This window comes from Trifolium pratense, linkage group LG7, assembly GCF_020283565.1.
Source record: "Trifolium pratense cultivar HEN17-A07 linkage group LG7, ARS_RC_1.1, whole genome shotgun sequence".
Lineage (NCBI taxonomy): Eukaryota > Viridiplantae > Streptophyta > Magnoliopsida > Fabales > Fabaceae > Trifolium > Trifolium pratense.
Genome location: NC_060065.1, coordinates 47,749,151 through 47,755,799, shown reverse-complemented (window position 1 = coordinate 47,755,799; position 6,649 = coordinate 47,749,151). Strand labels below are relative to the sequence as shown.

General features: G+C 30.4%; 1 non-coding gene across 1 annotated transcript; it reads left to right on the top strand.

Moving 5' to 3' along the window:
* The first annotated feature begins 2,078 nt into the window (after positions 1 to 2,078).
* Positions 2,079 to 2,168, top strand: LOC123900219. Its single transcript, XR_006805872.1, has one exon. It is a non-coding gene; the product is annotated as a small nucleolar RNA snoR8a (small nucleolar RNA).
* The last annotated feature ends 4,481 nt before the right edge of the window (positions 2,169 to 6,649 follow it).

The window sequence follows — 6,649 nt, the reverse complement described above, 5'->3', positions numbered from 1 at the left end:
CTTTCTACTTTATTTCTATGATGGGGTTGTCTTAGTCTTAAAATTTGATTATCATTACTTTAAACAAAATATATTTAGTTTGATCATCTAATTCTATTTTTATTATCTGAACATTGCTATCTATCTATCGTTATAGTAACTAAGTGACCGTGATATATTTGATTTGACATCTTATTTTAATAGATAGTGCATATATAGTTTAGAAATGCCATGATGCGGATCTATATTTTGATAGTAGAATGTGATTCTATACATGAAAGCATTAGTTATAGAGTGCCAACCAGCAGCATTTCTAGACTAATTTTCAAAGAAAACTAGCAAGGATGGTTGAAATATTTTACAAAAGAGTGATTCAGGTAAGTCTCCTTCTGGTATTAATGTGTGACTAATTTCTGACAGAAAATCTATAGAGTATATAAAGAGAATTTTCTCCCCTCAACCGAATATTTTTATACACTTAGCAATTAAACTCATGACTATCTACTAAAGACCCCAAAACTTTTACCACACTCAACAATTGAACACGTGATTATCTATCTACTTAAAGAGCCCCAAACTCTTACCATTTACGGCTAATTTATTATTGGTACAAGTAAGTCTACTATACTATTAAACTTTGAATATTTGAGTGATAATATCTTGGAGAATTCTCCTTTAATTATAATATGATATGACATATGTGGACTAACCAATTAGGAGCATAATTACATAAAAGGACCACCGTCATGCAATTAGTCATCATGGTCATCCGATCAAGATCAAACGACCATGACTATGCACGAATTTTTTGAATATTTAATGAACTACAATTTTCAGGCATCTGATCTTGATCGGACAGACACAAATGTAATGAATGCATGACTGCACATAAAATCAATTACATTTAATCCATTTTCATTACATAATCACACTTAGACAACAAAGTATTTACATAGTCATTAGTCACAAATATCAACAATCAATATTCACAACTAATGAGGAAACAAGAAATAATGAATCTTGGTGACTACACTTACACATTTTAAAGTGTGAATATATTATACATCAAGAGTTCGAAACTCCAACTCCTCCAATAATATATTTGGTAACTATAGAGAAAATTTTTGGGGGTAATATGGTCCAATCCAACATTCTAAACTGGTTTGAGCAAAGCAGCCCATATACATTTGAACTCTCATTGGGCCGTTTAGGTCGGTCCAATTGTCCAGCCAGCCCAAGTTGGTTTTGTTAGCATGGGCATTTTGGGAATAAAAAAGGATCGCTATATAAGAAAATCACAAACCCTAATCGAAACCTAAACACTACTTGATCTTATCTGAGCAGAGAAGCCGCGGCACACATTTCATCTTCCATCTCACTCTCACCGGAATTACGTTGCCGGCGGAGCCTCCTTTTCCGGTTGTCTCTGCCCCGTATCCATCGATTGTGAGATGAAGATCGTTTTGCCGTCGGAACTCTGCGATGAAGACTGCCCGCGGTCAGAGCCCCTTTCATTGCATTGGGGCAGTGATGGCCACGCGGGCTTTCCTAAACATCATATTCACTAATTTGTTTCTGATTTTTTTGTTTTTGTTTTTGTTTTTACCAATGATGTTTTTTTTGACAATCCAACTTGTCTGAGGTTGTAGTTTGCTACATTTCCAATGACATAAAAGAGATTAAACTGAGGTATTCAATTCTAATGGTATTGTGTTAGTTTGCTTTGCTGTTTGCTAGTTTTCAAGGATAAAAGTTTAGTTTTGCACCGATCTCGAAATGTTTGCATTTCTTGATCTATATATAAGAAAAAGTTTACTTTTTAGATTCATCGTAAAATTGATTTATTTAGACTACAATGTTGTCCAAATACATCAACTTTACGCTGAATTAAAAAGTAAATTTTTTCTTATATATATAGGTCCGGATGGAGTAGTTTTGATGAGTGTAGATTGAAATTTTTATTAAGGAGAGATGAAGACATTTCAATATTTGTTCAACCAAGTTGAAGCTTATTATTTAGACTTGATTAGTTGAAGTGGAAGAGTTATAGAAGATAGATTGAAATTGAAGTAATAATAATAGACATGGTTTTGTTGTGTTGTGATGTGATGATTATAAACAATTCCTCGTACTGAATGCTATTGCCATGGCATGACAGACACATTTACACCCATAGAATATGAGCATCACTCTCTGGTAATATTATATACATTGTTGAAGCTTTTCAATGTTTGGAAAGTCATTGAGCTTTACAAAGTAATTAAATGTTAGATTTTTTAAGGCATAAGTATATGATTCTTGAGCATTTTTCCAATTGATCTTGTATGCAACGTTTATAGATTATTGAGCATTCTTTTAGCTTCACCGTTAGCAAACCACTGCTTCTTTAATCTTCTGCAACATCAACCACATTTTCAGCCAAATTAATTAAACTTTAACACTTTCATTGCATTCAGTAACAACTTCCGTCTCAGGTTATAATGAAAAATATATATATTTTTCTTTAAAATTTCAAAACAAATAGATGACATACACTATGCTTCTCATACCCAATTTACTTGTAACAAAATGTGATCTCCCCTTTGTCAAAAAAAATAATTGATCTCCCCATTCTCCGCTAAAAGAGATCCAAGCCAAGATTTTGTAAACCCAGAAATATCTTGGAAAATTGGTTACTTCTAGTAATTTAATAGATAGTTGAAAAACTAGTTTATAGTTTTGTTTTTACGCACACTATTTTATAGTTGAAAGATTAGCCGATTAATATTAAAATGTTTTTTTTTTTTGTCAAAAAAAAATTAATTAATTTTTTTGTAAAATTAGCTTGATAAAAATAAACTAACATAGAAGTACAAAGTACATATATGAATTCAATTGAATTTATTTTAACTACCTTTTTAACTATCTATGGCTTTTTATTTGCCGCCATGAAGCCGGTCGACTTGAGGTCGATTGGAACGATTGGTGGATTCCGCGTCCCCAATGTTCCTTGATCAACCATGAACATGATCATTTTCCAATTTTTCACCCCACTTTATACAGATGTTATACTCCTTGTTAATTTTTTTTTAACATTCATCCCTTTTAACATTGATTTATGTTTCTAATGTTCCCCACCCTTTTCCAACATTCTTCCCCTCTTATAACAACAATTGTTCTTATATGGGTTTGATGATTGTTGGTAAAATTATCAAAGGTAGGGATTGGAAATCTCGAATTAGTCAGTCATAGAGTCGGATATCGAGTTTTTAAAAAAACTATCAAAGGTACCATTATCAATACACTTGTTTGATTTTTTTTTTTGTTTGATGAACATTTGTACAATGATTATGCAGAAAATTATGTAAAAATTTCGACTCATTTATTTTATTGAAAAAAATTAGAATCCTTTAAATCTTAAAAGTCAATTGAAATCCTTAAAGTCTCTGTTAGAAATTCATCAAAATCCAAATTAACAAATCCTAATTGTAAAAGGTTTTTTAAAAAAGACTTAAATGTCAATACAATCCTTCAAAATCTCTTAAAATCTTCATGATTTGTTTTGTCAAAATTGTCTATCAAAATCTAATCCACACTCCCTTAGAAGCAGGGAGCTTTTTATTGCTTCTGGTCTTGTTTTTCTCCTTCTTGTTGGTTCAGGCCTGCTGTACTTTTTAGTGGTGTTTTCTCTATTTTTGCCCTCTAGTGCTTCTTGTAATAGAGCTGCGAATAAATTTTGCTGATTAAAAAAAAATACACCCCCTTAGAGTGCGAATTCAAACACAGTTCGCTACTTAGAGTGAGAACTCAAATACAGTGTTAGCTACTTAGAGTGCGAATGGGAACACAGTTAGCTACTCAGTGTGCGAACTCAATTTGCACTTTAACTACTTAGTGTGCGAATGAGAACACAATTAGCTACTCAATGTTCGAACTCAAAGACCACTTTTCACATTTACCCTCCCTTAATTAATTGATAAACTCTTTAAAAAAAATAAATGCAAGACTGCAAAACTGTTTGAAATATCATCATCTATCTTCTCAAGCACCACGAACACCATTGTTACCCAAATCTCACAAAATAGCAGCAACAAATTTTCACCTTTGTCTTACCAACAACACATGCATAGAGAGTGAGACTAGTTGAGGGAAGAGACGAAATTGAAACGGTGAATAGTGATGATGTTGAAGATGGCTATTTATTTTACTTTTTTTTTTTTTTTTATAATAATACTAATATATAGATATAGATGTTATGCTTTTCATTGCTGCCAGATGAAAACAGGTATTTCTCGTCAAACAAATCTAATAATCTTAATTTAATAATTTAAATAAAAATATTTTTTTGCTAATTAAATCATTTTTATGAGATTTTTTGAGGCCGTTTGTTATAGCTTATTTTATAAAAAAATCACTTTTAATTATTTTGCATCTGTTTGTTACAGATTTTAAAATAATCAGAAGCTAAAAATAATCAGAAAACAGTTAAAAATGAGAAGCTACTAAAAATAACTTATAAAATAATAGATTTTTTTTAGAGGAGAGAGAAAAGAAATGTTAAAAGAAGAAAGTTGTTTGTAATTATGAAAATCACTTTTATAAGTTTTATCCAAACAAATTAAAGATTATTTTATTTAAAAAAAATGATTTTTATTATAATAAACAAACACAAAGTAAATTCAACTTTTCTAAAAATCTCTAGAAACTAATCTCTATTTTTTTAATCTATAACAAACAGACACTAAGGGTAGTTTGATACTTTTATTATAATCAAACATTTCTCTCTTCTCCATTTCTTCTTTTTCTCTCTTATACCGAAAAATCCATCAAATCTAATCTATTTCTTACATATTTCTCTCTCCCCTTACTATCTTTTACCTATTTCTCTCTTCACAACTTCTCTTCTAAACCAAGAGCTTGAATTCTGTTAGTAAAAGTTGTAAAATGGTTATTAGTGCCACTCAAATTGATAATTTTTTTGTTTTTGTCAAATATTTTTAAAAATAAGTTAATAAATAATTAAATTAGTATTAATTTAATATTTCAAATACTTTATACAATATGATTTAAAAGATATTGTAAATTAAAATAAATTTAAGATATTTGGAATTTTTTTTTATTTCTTTTTAATAAAAGCAAGGTGAGCCTAGCAAGCTGAGGCACCACCAAAGGATAGATAAAAAAGAAAGAAGTCAAACTACAAAGAGGGGGCATAAACCAAACCCTCAAGCTAGCAAAATCTAAAAACAAGGAAGATCTAACTTATTTCTAGTATAGTCTTCCCTAATTGCATGAAGAATCTCAACCCACCAAACATAGTTTTGCAAAGATAGATTAAGATTGGCTAATTTATCTGCACAATGATTATCCTCCCAAAATACATGAGTGATTATAAAATTCATACTCAAAGTCTTCAACAAACAATTCTCCCAACGGTTTCATAAATTCCAAGGCACCATGTTAGGAGACTTAAAAGCTAAAATCGCAAGCTTTGAGTCACATTTCACCTACAAAGAATGCCAACCTCTATCAAAAGCAGCTTCTATGACACACATAACGCCAAAAAGCTATGCAGCAAAAGCATTAGAATTCCCAAGAAAATCAACAAAGCTTCCTAAATGCACACCGTGACAGTTTTTGAATAAATCACCACAAGCCGAAAGACCCAGACTACCATGAGCTGCACCATAGTATTATATTTAACTCAACCAACCAAAAGGAATGTGTCAGAGAACCCGGACTACCATGAGTTCTGACCCTTAAAAATTGAAAATATCCTAACTTTTTATAATCTAAAATATTTTTCGTTGGTATAAAAAGGCGTGGGTGTATTATAATTATTGATTTTACTCTATAATACTCCTAAGACGTGGTTAAGGAAGAACTCAATTACGCTAAAAAAATAAGAAAATTATATACGTTTGACGAACGTAATAATAATAAATTAAAGAAAAAAGTATTATGAACTTTTGAGAGAATATTGATTACTTCTAATCCTCTTTTCTTTTTCTATTTTAATTCTAGTCATCACCAATTTTTCCCTTCTTCGATTTAGTCTATCGGAGATGGGTGATTTATGGTCAATTCTGGCCTGAAATCATGCCTCCAAATTTTATTATTATTATCATTATTATTTTATAATAAATAAGTGTGATTTTCACATATTTGTGTATTTTGTTGTTCCGTCTTTGTGCGGCGTATTTTGGTTTCTTGTCTTTATGCAGTGTTCGTTTATTTCAGGTTGAATGACTAGTTTCGATCTAGTGCAGATCCAATCAATGTTGACTTTGATGTCATCAACGTTACATATCTGAAGACATTGATACTCCAGACACTTTAATATAGTCATATTTGTAGACTTATACAATTTTCCGTTTTATGTTATTAACATGGATGCTGAGAAGTTTGTTCGCAGATTTATCCTTTTTGTTTTTAGTGATTTTGAATTTGTATTATATCGATGTAGTCTATCAATTTGAATGAATGAATATCGTTTATTTTTAGTTAAAAAAAAGAGATGTAATCTTTTCTTTTGACGAATATAAATTTCAATAATTTGAAACTAAAAGAAGACGAAGAGTATTGGAGGGTAAAAAAGATAAGTATAATTTTATTTATTTTTTATTCATACAGAATCATTTATAAAATAAAGTCACTCCTTACTCATACAAGAATCATCTATAACATAAAA